Genomic DNA, 16,038 nt, shown 5'->3' with positions numbered 1-16,038 from the left:
GATAGGGTAGTAGTTCTGTTAGGTGCCAAACGTCAAGGGCAGGCGAGTGAACCAATCGAAGAACCAGCCAAGGTTAAGGAGGTAGACCTAGCCCAGGAAGGGAAAACACCCCGACCAGTGTTCATTGCCGATGACTTGACTAGTAAAGAAGAAATGAGTCTTGTCGCTCTCTTGCGGGAGTACATAGACGTGTTTGCCTGGTCCTTAGAAGAGCTACGGGGGGTAGATCCGAGTGTTGTGACTCACAACATACCCATGACGATGGACGCAATGCCGGTCAAGCAGCGACCGTACCCTATGAATCCAAAACATGCTCATGCTATTAAAGAGAAAATTGACAAGCTGATGAGAGTTGGATTCATTTACGAAATTGAGCACACAGACTGGGTATCACCCATAGTCATTGTGATGAAGAAGAATGGCAAAATTCGAGTGTGCGTCAATTACAAGAAGGTGAACGCTGCTACGAAGAGAGACAACTATCCCTTGCCGTACACCGAGCACATGCTTGAGAGGGTGGCAGGCAAGCAAGCCTATAGTTTTCTAGATGGCTTCTCAGGGTACAACCAGGTCAAGTGCATCCTGCAGACCGCCTTTGCTATGGAGTGGGGGCGTCTTTGCATACATAGTCATGCCCTTCGGGTTGACCAATGCCTCCGCCACCTTTCAACGTCTCATGTGCACCATCTTTAAGGACATGCTTCGCAAGGAGTTAGAGGTCTTTGTCGACGATCCTGTGTGTCCATTCGACCTGGATCGAACACTTAGACAAACTCCGCGCAGTCTTTGAATGGTGCCGCTTATATCGTCTCTCCTTGAACCCCTTGAAGTGTCAGTTTTGGGTGAAGCACGGATGCATCTTAGGACACTTGGTGTCGAAGAACAGCATTGCCACTGACTTCTCGAAGGCCAGGGTTATTGTTGACCTTCCACCCCCAATTAATTACAAGGGAGTTCAATGCTTTTTAGGCCATACAGGATACTATCGGCGATTTGTACTAAACTACGCGTTGATTGCCAGGCCATTGTACAAGCTGCTAATGATTGTCTTTAAGTGGACCGAGGCATGCCAACGGGCATACGAAGAATTGAAAAAGGCTTTAACAACAACACCAATTCTACGAGCCCCAGATTGGACCATTACCTTCCACGTGCACATCGATGCTTCTAAGTTTGCCATGGGGGCAGTGTTGTGCCAACCTGGTGAGCATAACTTAGATTACTCAATGAGCTTTGCTAGCAGACAACTCACTGAGATGGAGATGAATTATTCGATAACAGAAAGGGAGGGATTAGCCATGGTGTTCGCCGTGAAGAAATTTCGGCTATATCTATTGGCCACACCTTTCATCTTCTTTGTGGACCATCAAGCCCTGCGCTATTTAGTGAACAAATCTTGTGCTATAGGATGCATAGCTCGATGGCTCGTCCTGCTCCTAGAGTTCGATTTCTTCGTGGTGGTACAAAAGGGAAAACAGCATTACATGGCTAATCACATGTCCCGCATACCCACAGGAGAAGCAGCTGGACAAGGCATCATTGATGAGTTACCTGATGCCCACTTATTCCACCTGTCTAGCGAGAGAGATCTATTTAAGGCTGATCTAACACCATACTGGGCAGACAACATAGCCCAAGTGCTCGAGCACGGACTACCTGACCGACCGATAGAAAATGCATGACTTAGGTGCTTGATCCTGAAGATCCAGCCCTACCAGCTGATTGCAGGCCAACTCTATAGGCTGGGGCAAGACGGATTGCTGCGTAGATGCATGTGTGAGCATGAGATGCACGATGTGCTCTCGGAGGCGCACAACAGCATTGCGGGAGGACACTTTAGCGGAGACACGATAGCAGGGAAGGTGCTGCAATCTTAACTATGGTGGCCCACACTTTTCCGTGACGCCAAGCAATTCATCAAGCATTGTGACGAGTGCCAACGGACAAAAGTCCCGATTCGTAAAGATCAAATGGAGCTAACCCCAATTATTGCTTGCCAACCCTTCGAAAAATGGGGAATTGACTTCATAGGACCCATCAACCCTGCAGCACAGTACTCACAAGCCAAGTACATCGTGGTGGCCACGGATTATCTCACAAAATGGGTAGAGGCAAGAGCCACATGAAAAAACGATGCTAGGACGACTACCAAGTTCTTATGGGAGCAAGTGATCTCACGCTTTGATTGCCCCATCGAATTGGTTAGCGATCAAGGCACACACTTCATCAACGAAGTGATAGCACATCTCCTATCCACTTTTCTCATCATCCATCACAAATCCTCACCATACTACCCTTAGGCTAATGGCTAGAGAGAATCGACTAACAAGATTCTTATCAATGTCCTGACTAAAGTAGTCTCAGCCTCACGAAGCGACTGGGACAACAAGTTGATGGCAGCCTTGTGGGCCTACCGCACAGCTTATAAAACGGCTGTCGGCCAAACCCCCTTTAGGTTGACCTATGGGACGGAGGCAATTCTACCATTAGAATTCTTCATTCCTAGCCTTAGAGTGGCACTTCAAGAACAATGGGAAGGGAAGGAAGCATGGACGCAATGCTTGGTCGAGCTGGAACGCCTATCAGAGACTTGCCTTCTAGCCACCCATGCGCTTATCTGTGAGAAAGCTCGACGCAAGAGCTGGTTTGACAAGCATGTCAAGCAGCGCGAATTTGAACAGGGTGACTTAGTGCTCCTCTACTTAGTTAAAGGACATAAGCAAAAGATGAAATTCAGAGGTCTCAGGCCCTTCAAGGTTCGGGCAATCAGCCGAACCGGCAATGTCGAGCTTGAGACCCTGGACGGTGAAGGAATAGGCTTCTTCAATGGCAGTCGTGTCAAGAAGTACTTCCCTCCCACTCATCCTTTACATGAGTCACCAATGTTAGAACCGCCGGTCAAAATACGAGCAGCCACAATCACTGAAATTAACAAAGATGAGGAGGAAACTGCAGAACTCGCCTACCTCCGTGTCACGGCCACTGCCAAGCAAACATGCGCGCTTTCAACGCCTTGATCGATGAGGGAGCAAACTTCAATGTCCTAACCCACAAGCATTGGATCCAACTTGGCAAACCACTACTTCAACCCACAACTGCCAAATTAAGCCCATATGGGGCTCAATCATATGCACTTCTTGGCAAGTGCAGAGTCGTCGTTTCTATCGAGTCTGAGACTGTTCCAATGCTTTTTTATGTGTTGCCTAGTGCTACAGACGCAGGCATGGAGTCAATGCTGGGGCGAACCTTCAAAAAGTTGACTCATTGCAATGTTGATTATGAGTCGCAGCGTATCCACCTAGCAATAGGCAACGTGCGCATCGTCAGAGCCTTTCAGCAAGGGCTGCGCGACACCATCACCATCCGCAAAGCCACCGATAGAAACATCCGTAGGCAAGATTAAGGAGGGGGGTAGTGCGCGACCGCCGCTCCCCGACTTCCATAAACCGCAGCCCGCAGCAACCAAAGCAAGGACCCAACAGCCTCGCTTTCAATGGGTGCCTAAACAGCTGCAACAACCGCCCAGGAGTTGACACACCTATCTGCATAAGACCCATAACTCTAAATCGAGGAGGTAAAGATGCAAACACAGGAAGAGTCGCATGATTAAGCAAAGATGGGTCCCTAAAGCCCTCTTGCATGCGCAAGGCTACTATGAGGGAAATGCCACTGTGGATCCCTAAGGCCCCCACGGCCAAATGCACTAATCATGCGCCACCCTCAAGTTTGATCAGCCCATGTCCCCCAACACCTCAAAGCCATAGGCTGCAGTGCTCTCCAGAGCCCCAGCCATCCGACTCATCTACGCTTCGGCCCAAGAGAGTTGCACAAACCTATCAGCCCAAGCAACAGGCACCGTCACAGGTGGCATCATCTGACCAAGTCAATCCGACCCTCCGCAGCAAAGCTGACTGCAGGCAGCCCAGCTGCTGTGACTGACCCTAACCCGCCCATCTTCCAAACAACCCGATTGCAGGCTCAAGGAAACTCCCAACCACAACTATGTATTGTCAAGGCCTCTAGTTCTAGCAAACCTCGACCACCCGTCGACCTTACTCCCTCCTATGAACGAAAATCATTTCTAGCACTAGCCGTTGATCTTTCCGAGATATCGATGAAGATGTGGTGGACTGCATTAAACGACTCGATGCCACCTTCGTGTCGCTCGCCCTCAGCTATGACCGTTTGGACTTGGGCCTATTAGAAGAACCCTTTGCAATGGAAGTGCGCAATATGCCTTGCTCGTGGGAGACTTTTGAATTTGCATTTGCAAAAGCTTCTCGCTCTGCTGCTAAGTTGCTCGGTAGCAAGGTCTCCAAAGAGCAAGCCATTAAACAACGTCTCATCACATCATATGATCCATGGACCACTTCTGCTATCATTGACCAAGAGATCGCAAGGTTATCCCACCTTGCTGATACTGAATCACCTTTCTTGAGGCAATGGTACGCTCTTAGGTTGCAATGGGAGGTTGACGGATGTCGCATAATGATCAACGCCGAGCAACGCTGAGCCATCAAAACGGCCGAGTATGATCCCTTACGTCACGCCTACCTCATATAGAGTGTTAACCACTCTCCATGGCCAACCCATGGACGAGCACATCAAGGGGCACCCCTACCTTGACCGCCTTCTAACAAAGGAAGAGCTCCACATTGCAAGTAGGGTCAATTTTGGCAATCTCCTAACTGATGTTCTGACATACATCACGCATGTCAGTATCTGCCCATTCGAATTAGACAGGGAAGCTCAGCTAGAGTATAACCCCAACTTCTATGCCTGGCTCCTGCACAAATAGACCGACGCCCTTTATGCTGAACACCCTTGGCCTCTCAACCTCCAATCCTGGGATGAATTCTTCTCGTTCCAAAGGGGGAAGGGGGTAATAAGGTGGAACGTAAAAAAATAAAGAAGGGAAATCTAAAAAGTAAACCAAGTGTGAAACGTCAGTTAAATTTGAAATGCAAGGGTAAGATGTAATGGTAAAAGTCTGAAAAGAAAAGTTAAGGCTATGTTCAATAAAATCTGCTACGCTTTTATTCTTCCAGCAAATTAGTTGTCGAAAAGCACTAAAAGTGGAAATGGCTGAACTTGTAGGTAGTGATCATGGCAAGCTAGGACAAAGTGAACAAGATCCCCTTCTCGGAGGAGGAGCAAGCAAAGTACGGCCTCACGGTGGAGACGAGAGCCTTCAACCAGTTGAAGTTCCGTCACGTCTTCAACCTTGAAGAAGTGGCTGGCAGTGCGCCAAATCATAGATCAGTGCCACCTACAGAAGTACCTAGATGCAGTGGGCCGGAGGGTGGACTACACCCAGTGCGTTGACTTCTTACGCACCTTCAATAGGAACAGAGGCACCATCACGGTGCGTGATAATGAAGCCACCAGACAGGTGCAGATCGAGCTAACCCCCGAGTTGGTGGAAAGGGCACTAGGGCTGCCGAATAAGGTGGAAAGAAAGCCGAAAAGAGACATCTACGCCATGTTGAGAATGGACAAGGTGAAGGTCCATACCAATGATGGGATTAGCTTGGCGGACATCCCAAACCCAGAAATCCAGCTGCAGGCAAAGATGGTGCACGCCTTGTCCTCAAGCAAAAGGTACAACAACATAATGAGCCGAATCAACGTACCTCTGCTCGACAGCTTTGCGGCGCAATCGCTAGACGAGGTGAACCTTAATGGGTTTGTGAGGAAAACAATAGAGGCTTCGGCTAAGGCCCTGGCAACAGGAGGAAGAGCCATTGGAGGGGAGTCCCCGTCGTCTCGATCAACCCACAAGGCATCATCCTCCAAAGCCACAACCATAGGGTTTGGAGGTGTCCTTACGGCCATCATCCAAGAAGCACTAGGGCAAGGACGAGAAGGAGGAGACAATAAGGGAGGCGACGAAGGAAGCGACGAATCACTGTCACAATCCCCACCTCACACAGAAGAGCAGCGAAGGTCGTCAGATGAAACGGAGACTGACACAGACGAAGAGGGAGAATCCCAGGGCACCCCATAGAGGCACGTGGAACAACGAAGCAAAGCCCTTCATGGAAAAAGGGAAGAGGAGCGAAAGAAGAAAGAAAAGGAAGATCTGGAGAGGGCTCGAAGGGAATCAGTCAAGGATGAGGAGGAGAGAAAAAAGAAGACCGAAGAGGAGCTGAGAAGGAAGGAAGAGGAAGAAATAGAGCTGGCCACCCGTCGCTCCATCGAGGAGCAGTACAAAAGAGACGCGGAAGGCGCGGAGAGCCGGCACCGAATAGAGGTGCCTAGTTCCAGTACCAATGTGCCGGAAATCACACCCCTGCTCCCAACAGAAGGAAAAGGAAAATATCTGATGATGCCAACTCTCCCTCTCTTCATACCTTCCATGCCAGCCACTCCTATCATGACGACACCCATTGCCACTGCCACCCAAGGTTCCACCCCAAAAGTCGATGAGAGCAATGTGGTCACTTGGCTACAATTCATGGTGGAACGGGAGCTGGCAAGAGAAGCGGCCATGGCCACCCCAACATCAGGAGTCAAAAGGGTAGCCACGGCTGATCTGGAGCCAAGGCCGGAGCTGAAGAGGCAGAAAACAGAAGATGTTGTCACCACCACCACCATGCCCCACCCCCCACCTCCAGCAAGCCAATACGACGAATATGTTAAGGAGCTGCTCTCGCAGTTAGAAAAGGCCAGGGAAGAAAGGAGGACAGCCGTGGAGGAGCTGGCAGCAGCAGAACGAGAATCACGAGCCGCTCTCTAGCTGGAGAGAACAAAGCAGATAACAGAATACCAAAGGGAGATCGTTGCGCTCAGGGAGGAAGCCAGCAATAAGGATGCAGAGGAATTAAAGGCCCTGAAGGAACATGACGCTACTTGGGAAGGAAGGAGAAAAATCTTGATGGAGCATCTCAACGGGGAAAGGGAGACCAATGCTCACCTGCGGCGCAAGAACAATCAGCTATCTGCAGTCAATCTCGAAGCACAAAGCCAGCTTAACAAGATCAGACAGGAGGCTGCAGAGCTGGACCAGTTAAGGGAAGAGCAGGTGCGAAGGATGCAGGTGAAGTTGGACCAGCTCAATGCACAGATCGCCGATGAATGCCAGGAACGGTCCCGCTTGCACTGTGAGCTCGAGGCCCAGCAGCAACAACTCATGGCTATGACCCTCCATCAGGGGGAGAGCCTGGAAGATATGGAAAAAAGAGCAAAAGAATGGGCTGATCATAATGAGGGGAGAATACGGGACTTGGCATGCCGGCTAGCCAAAGCCAAAGGAGATAGGGTGCTGGCTGAGAATCAGGCAGAGGCGGCCCAGCTCTCCATGATAGCCCAGCAACACACCTTCCTCAATACACTGCTTCACTCCACCAAACCGGAAGGAAACGAAGCCAATGATCAGCTCTACAGAAGAAGCCAACCATTGCACGCAGAGCTCTAATAGCAGGCCTGCACGTGCCACTGCAGCTAGGAGGCCCGCCACAGAGCCTAGAGGAGCAAAGAAGATATCTTGCACAGGTAGGCCTGACGGTGTAGGAAATAGATGAACTCGGTTTCATAGAGGCGAAGGCACAAGAAGATGTGCAAGCAGAAGGGGGTGAACCGGAGTTTGATCTGGGACCTCAGGAGGAGGAATACGTCCCACCACCCCCTCAGCCACAACAAGAGGAAGTGCAGCCCCCTGATACGTCTGTTAAGAGAAAAGCAACCCAGGCTAACCTCAGGAAAGAAATGGTAGAGAAGGCAAGGAAAAAGCTGAATGCTAGACCTGTTCCAAGACAGCCTCCGCCCCCTCAAGATCCGCCTGTGCTAAATTCCATGCCGAATTGATTATCTAGGAACAGCAGGAATATAACCGTGATCCCTTCGACTTGAGCTTTGAGTTTCCTGCTACCTTGAACAGAGTAATGCCCATTCAACTTGTAAATGACGTCATCTCTATGGGTGCAAGGCTCAAGGCCAAGTGGTTAGCGGAGCGAGAGGCCCACCCAACTGCTTGGGGAGCCAAGGACCGCGAATTTTGGTAGGATAAAGTCCTCCAGGTGCCTAGATCGGTGAAAGGCTATAATTGCCAACCCACCTGGAGAAGACACATTTTTGACGTCAACCTTGACGCGTGGATGGCATTTTGTAACACCCTCCCTTCGGAGAGAAACGACCCTACTTTCATGCCGTATCCTCGAAGGGTAGGGGTCGACTTTGATCCGTCCATCCATGGCAGGTTCCATAGGGACGCCCTTCTCTTTACCCTCCCGGATTTGTACAGCCCTATAGATAGATTTCTTAGCGAGTTCACCTCCTGTCCTGACCCCGCCTTCATAATCACTTGTAATTATCTTAGACTAATTAGGGTCCTAGTCCACTAAGAGCCTGCACCTCAAGAACGCCACCTCCCACCCCTCTACTTTGATCCCAACGCCATAGATAGCAGCACCATGACTCGCCTCATGATGCGCGCTTCTCTTTTGCCATCCTTCTGTGTTGCACTGCTCGAAGATATGAGCGACAACAAATTCACCTAGTGCAACCACCCCTTCCTTTCTACCACCACTCTCAAAACCTGCCTCAACCTCAAGGGCTACTTGTTGAGTCGTAGATTCCTTAACAAGGCCCCCCGCCCTCCGCCATCCCCTACCCGCCATTCGGATGATGAGGAGTAAACTCCCGTCATGCCCTTGTATCATATGTCTCCATGTATACGTCTCTTTATGTTAATTATATATATATATATTTTAAAAAAGCACCACAGTCACTGCACCTAGGGTTCTCCCTAGCCCCCTCCCCACTTCACACTTAGGACACATCAAGGGCAAGACTTTCAGACCTGTCACCCTAAGACTTGCACCGCACCTCCAACGAAGCACGAATTGGGTCCTCAAGTGTGGGACGTTACCAAGGGCTTGCCCAAGGTTAGACCCATCTCCCAGTTCCACTGCCATAGGCACCACACACTCCATGGCGAGATAGACACACCCCTTAGGGAGTGCACAACTTTTCTTGCAGGTCATGTTCGAGTTTCAAGAAATGGCTACTCCGCGGAAGAGGATCACCCACGGCATCCTTTAATGACCAAAACTTCTTTTCATGTGCCGGCATCTAGCCATCTGCCTGCTTTGCTGATGGCTACCATGATTGAACCAAGTCAAGGTAGAACTGCCATTGGTATAGATCTTGGAACCTCATCTTCCAATGATCCATGCCCAACACCTCAAGATCTACGGATCGCTTATTGATTCCACAAGCCTGAAGACCTTCAACTCAAAGATGAAAACCTTCAACTCAAAGATGAAGACCTTCAACTCAAAGACAAGGATCTTCAATCAAAGCCATGGATTTTCAAGGCAAACAGCATTCGGGGGTTTTCTCCAGAATAAATCCCTCCAATACCATCCTCCTAAGGGATTGCTTATTGCTTCGAGCATTTCTGATACTCGAAGGATGACCGACTACATAAGGGGTGCCACAACAGTGTGAAAGATGCCACGTATCTTCATGGAACCTAAAGCACACTGGAAGCAGCCGACCTAACTAGCCACTACATCCCACCGCAGTGCCATGGGACTGGCACTTGGCTAGGAGGGGGGTAATGTTACCGTGTTTCCTGCAGCACAGAGGAGCGAAAAATGGAAAAAAAAAGGGAAATAGCAAAAAAGGCGCAGGATAAAAGCAGAAAAAGGCGCCTTGACCGGTAACCAGTCCCTGAAAAATTTAAATGTTCGGGCACGACCCTTAGAAAGCCTCGGTGTCGCCTCGAGACAACAAAAGAATAAAAGAGCACACCATTAAAATGTGGGAGCGCCCTCGAATCTTTGTAAAAGAGTGCCAGCTCGCTCCTGTGCAAAGTATATGCATTAGTTGGGGATAGGATAAATTAGAATGCTGGGAAATGGGAAAAAGGGCCTAGGCTACGGCCGGCCATGTAAAAGAGGGAAACGGGGATGACCGCCCAAAAAGGATTTAGGGCTTTGTATATAAAGTTGAAAAGTGAATGAGAAGGTCATTCTTTGGTGTGTGGCAAAAAGAGTCTTGTTCTTCCTCTCTTCTTCTCTCCTTCTTGCTTGTGTGTGCTCTTGAGAGAGGGAGTGTAAGAGTGTGAGGGAGTGAGTGTGTGTGGGAGTGAGGGATCAAGAGGGTGAAGCTCTTCACCATCTCCTCTTCTCTTCTTCTCTTCTCTCACGCGCGCGGCTATGGAGGATGGAGCTTGGGGATGGAGGAGGCTTGAGGATTCTTGAGTTAGCATCAAGAATCGTGGAGCTACCGGAGTGCAAGGGAGAGGAGGGTACTCGATCAAGCATCAAGGTAAGCTCACTACACTCGTAGGATTGACGGCGCGTTGGCTAGGTGAGAGATAGCCATTAGAGCTCGCTTGGAACGCTTGAACAATAAGCTGTCCGTGGGTCTTGGCGGTTGAGCGAAAGCTCCCACAGTCAAACCTGAGGATATGGATGATGATGTTTGGTGGATGGAAGTTGATGAACTATGCAAGTCTACCATTATTTTGTCAATCTCAGAAGAGGTCCATCATAATGTTGTTGAAGATGAAAATCAGAGTGCATGGGATTTATGGGAGAAGATTCAGGAGTTTTATGCACAACAGAGTCTTGCATCACACATGTATTGGCTAAAGCAGTTAATGGACCTTCGCATGAAGGAGGGGACCTTCCTTTCATCTCATTTTAGTCAGATTCATGCTATCATGAAGAGTCTTTGTCATAGGGTATTGAGTTCAAAGACAACTTGCACCCGTTGTTTCTGCTTGGCACCTTGTCTCAATCATGGGATGTATTCCGTACTGCCATATGCACAAACAAGCTTAATGGGCTGAAAATCAAAGATGTTGAGAGTGCTTTATTGACTGAGGAAATCAACAAGATAAACAATGATGCTTCCCGCTCTTCACATGCATTGACCGTTAGAGGTAGCAGAAATGGCAGGCATGACAATGATCATAAAGGCAGGGACTCTCAGAAGTCTAGGTCCAAGTCACGTCGTCGCAGTAAGTCTCGTGGATGGAAGTCTGATCTTACTTGTCATTATTGTGGGAAAACATGACATATTAGGCCGCAGTGCCATAAAATGCGTGATGATAAGCGCAAGGAAAAGGGAAAAATAAAGTGTAGGAAAAGTCTTCTTAGCATAGGATACTACCTGCAAAGTCTAGTGTGAAGATAGAAGAGGTTAATGTCACTCAGACCACTGATTTAGATGACGATTACATACTTGCAGCTTCTTCATGCGATGCCTTATAGACTTCTGAGATACACTCTATGTATGTGCAGTGTTGGCTCTTAGATTTGGGTGCATCATTTCATGTGACACCCTATAGAGATTGGTTTCATACCTATCGTACTATATCTAGCTCTGTTTGCCTTGGTGATGACGGGTCTCTTGATATTGTGGGCATTGGAGATGTTAGGCTACAGTTTTCTTCTAGCAGTTCTTTTGTTTTGCATGATGTACGCCATGTCCCTCCGTTGACTCGCAGCCTTATGTTTGCTGGACAGCTTGATGATGCATGGTATTTTGTGTCTTTGAGTCTGTGTATGGAAGATTACTCATGGCAGGCTTGTACTTGCAAGAGGTGCCAAGTCTGGCAGCTTCTATCCCTTACTTATATCAGGAGCTACATTGGATCATGTTTTGTCTATGGGTTCTATTCCCCATGTATCCCTTTGGCATGCTTATTTGGGGCATATATCTCTTTAAAGGAATGAAAATGCTCCGTGCTTTGAAGTATCTTCCACCTTTTGACTCTTCACATTTTGATTCTTGTGATCATTGTTTGTATGATAGGCAGACTAGAAGTACGCATAAAAAGTCTGGTAAGAAACGCATGGGTGAGCCCTTGACTCTTGTGCTCTCAGATATGTATGTGGGCCCATGCCTTGTCAGTCACTTGGTGGGGCAAAGTACTTTGTTACTTTCATAGATGATTACTCACGTAAGGTTTGGGCTTATCCCATAAAGAGAAAATCCGATAACTTAGACACATTTCAGCGTTGGCTTGCATTGGCAGAGAACCAGTCTGGGAAAAGGCTCAAATGCCTAAGATCAGATAATGGGGGTGAGTATGTATCATGTGATTTTGAGCAGTTTTGTGATGAGCGGGGTATTAAGCGTCAGCCCCTTATACCCCACCCCAGAATGGTATAGCTGAATGCATGAATCAGACCATTTAGGAAAGGGTCCGCATCATGCTTAGTTAGGCTGGCTTATCGCAACCCTTTTGGGTAGAGGCAGTTACTACTATAGTGCATCTCATTAACAGGTCGCCTAGTAGTGGCATTGACTTTCAGGTTGTAGAGGAAGTATGGGCAGGCAAGCCCCCCACTTATGATCATTTGTGTGTCTTTGGATGTGAGGCATTCTGCAATGTGCCCAAGGATAAACACAATAAGCTAGATCCTAAAAGTGTCAAATGCATTTTCATTGGCTATGGAGATGCAGGAGAGATGGGTTACTGTCTATGGGATCTGCAGGCATGGAAAGTGATCCATAGCCATGATGTCATCTTTCATGAGAACAAAATGCATATGCAGCCTGAGAAAGTGATAGAGGTATGCAGAGTTATCTTTCAGGAGGAGCCACCTGCTCCCGTTTAGCCTGCTCCATGGCTAGCTAGACAACACACATCATCACCTGATGCTCATGGCCCAGATGCTAGACATGCTGATGTTAGACAGGATGTCGGTCAGGCAACAGAGCCTAGGTTGAGGCGTTCTACTAGAGATAGACGACCTCCTGACAGTTTTGTGCCCTCTATGGATCATGTACTGGTTACAGATGCAGGAGAGTCTCTTACTTATGATGAGGCTATGTGCAGGGGTGATTGTCACTCTTGGGAGAGGGCTATACAGTCTGAGATTGACTCATTACATAAGAATCAGACTTGGGATTTGGTTTCCTTGCCTCAAGGTAAGAAGGATTTGCTATGCAAGTGGGTGTATAAGCTGAAAAGTACCCCTGGACACCCCAAACCGGTATACAAGGCTCGATTGGTTGCTAAGGGTTTTAAGCTGGAGCATGGTGTTGACTTTGATGAACTCTTTTCTCCTGTGGTCAAGATGACCACCCTATGCTTAGTCTTGGCCTTGGTTGCACAGCTTGACCCAGACTTGTACCAGATGGATGTCAAGACGGCTTTTCTACATGGGGACTTGCATGATGAGATTTACATGGAGCAGCCTAAGGGCTTTGAGACCCTGGCAGGGAACACCTAGTGTGCAAAATCAAGAAGAGTCTACATGGCTTAAAGCAGGCACCTAGGGAATGGTACCATAAGTTTGATACATTCATGCAGTCACAGGGCTATAGCCACAGTGCTATGGATCCGTGCTTGTACAAGAAAAAAGCTCGTGACGATTCTTTACTGATTTTGGTGCTCTATGTGGATGACATGCTTTTAGCAGGGAGAGCTCATGGTGAGCTAGATGCTCTCAAGGCTCAACTCAAGAAGAGCTTCGAGATGAAAGATCTGGGACAGGCCTCTCATATACTTGGTATGCGCATTATGGGTGATCGATCTCAGGGACTACTTTATCTGTCATCACAGAGGGAGTACATTCATAAAGTCCTTGAGCACTTCCGCATGCAGGATGTTAAGCCTATTGGCTGTCTATTACCTTCTCATGTGAAGGTTTCACATGCGGATTTTCCACAGACAAATGAGCACATGGCCGACATGGCCAAGACTCCCATGCATCGGTCGTGGTGGGCAGTCTTATGTACGCCATGATAGCCACCCGTCTAGATATTGCTTTTGTAGTTGGGGTTGTGGCACATTATATGGCTGCACCTGGCAAGAAACATTGGAATGCCGTGAAGGGTATCATGAGGTACCTAAAGGGCACAATAGATATGTGTCTTTATTATGGCAGCCAGGATATAGGAGTCGTGGGGTACACTGACTCTGATTATATAGGCCATGCAGACAGTAGGAAGTCCACTTCTTCTGGCTATGTCTTCACTTATGTTGGAGGGGCTATCTATTGGATATCCAAGGCACAGAAGCGTATGGCTCTTTCTACTACAGAGGCTGAGTATATTGCAGCCAGAGAGACTTGCAAGGAGGCTATTTGGTTAGGCTGTTTGATTGCAGACCTTGGTATGATAGATGCTATGCCTACACTGCATTCGGATTCTATGAGTGCCATTCAGTTGGCCAAGAATCCGGTCTTCCATGCAAAGACAAAACATATTGAGGTGAGGAATCACTTCATTCGCGAGGTCATTGAGGACAAGTATATTGACCTTCTCAAGATTTCGACTGAGCAGAATCCTCTAGACTTGCTCACAAAAAGCCTCACTATTGAGTGCTTTGCCTTCCTCAAGAGATTGATGGGCATTGGATGAGATGATGTCTTTTTCCTCATCCTGTTGTACGTGTGTATATGTTGTACTATCTTTTCTTTTTTCTCTCTCACTAGGGCAATTCACCTTTAAGTGGGAGGTTCTTGGGGGTAAAGGCGCCTTTGCCTAGCCACCCGTGTATTACTACATTGATAATACCCGCCATTGCACATTGCAGGTGGTGGACGCCCGTCACAATCACTTATTCTTTATTCATTTAGTGACAGTTTGAATAAAGGAAGGCCCTGCCACACATTGTGGTTTTTGGAGTTTCCATTTCTTGTCTCTCTCTTTCTTGCTCTTGCTCTCCCGCCATAGCTCTCGTGTGCAAACTTCGATCCTTCTCACCTTTCATTCCATGTGGAGTGTATTGACAAAATGCGCTCCACAACAGATTGTGGTTACATGGCAAAGTTTGAGCAAGAGAGCCGATGATGAGCAACAAATCCAAACACCGTTATAGATGAGATGGAGTATTTTGAAATCTTGCAAAGTATTATCACGGTGGATTACTGTAGCTTCTCCATGATCCTATTCGATGTCAGTGGTTCAAAGTGGTACTTCAAGGAGCTAGGGAAACAATTCAACGAGGTCCATCTAGATTTCTCAAAATAGATTCCGGACAGATTTGCACGACATGTTTGTATTGCCGGCCCATTGTGAACATGTGCATGAACTCATATTTTTTTAAATTTTATTACGACATGGTACATGTCACAAAAGTTAAATCTCTCTTATACGTGATTTTGAACATGTAATTTTCTATCAAAACCCTTAACAACCTCGTTGGTGGTATGTTGTACCTTCATCTCCATGAAGTGCGAGAGTATATGATGAAAGCAATGTTCCCAGTGTAGACGAGGACAATATGCAAATAGAGGGGTCGATATTGCAAGGGGTGGAGGCCATTGAAATCTTGGAGCATGTAGAGGAGCCAGAATCGGGTAACAATGATGGAAATACATGAGTCCAAGAATCTTTAAGAACGAGGTTGACTCATCCTTTTGTGGTGACCTGTCTATTGACCTTCCAATGTGTGCGAAGTTGTATCAGGAGATTGACATGGGACCATAGGGTACTTCATACTTGGAGCATCCACCTACTCAATTCGTTGATGAATTGCTTATAAGAGTACATAAGATATAAGTTTTAAGTAAGATCCTTTTATAAATATTTATATTACCGTGCTTTGCTTGATTTATATTGATTATGCTAACATGAATTTTTGTATGTGTGTAGGTGACCTTTGTGGATATTTGGATCCACACGATGAGTCGAGGGATGAGCGACGAGGAGCTACAAGAGATCTTCACACGTATGTCTCCAAATTAGATGGTTGGATTCAGAGATATGGCAGACCAGGAGCTGTCTCAGGCCGTTCTGTTAGATCTACTTTGGTGTGCTATGATGCTTTGGTTTCCAGTAGATGAGGTCGTAGTAGTAGTAGTAGTAGTAGTAGTGAGAGAGAGAGAGATATATATATATATATATATATATAGTTAAGTGTGTTCCTTAGGTATGTTTGATGCTTTGGCAAGGCACAGAAGGCCTGTGTCTCCAAGCCCAGTAAAGCGAAATAGAGATTGGACTTGGAGATGGACGGATGGTTTTATTGACATGCTTTGCATTACCTCCTCCTACGCTCTGCATATCGAGTCACACACAAAGCAAAAAAGGTGGCGAGGTCCGTTGCAATACCATGGGACCGGTAAC

This window comes from Lygodium microphyllum, chromosome 8 (genome assembly GCF_053477565.2).
Source record: "Lygodium microphyllum isolate KBCC chromosome 8, Lygodium_microphyllum_v1.1.10, whole genome shotgun sequence".
NCBI lineage: Eukaryota > Viridiplantae > Streptophyta > Polypodiopsida > Schizaeales > Lygodiaceae > Lygodium > Lygodium microphyllum.
Note: the sequence above shows the minus strand (reverse complement) of the source record.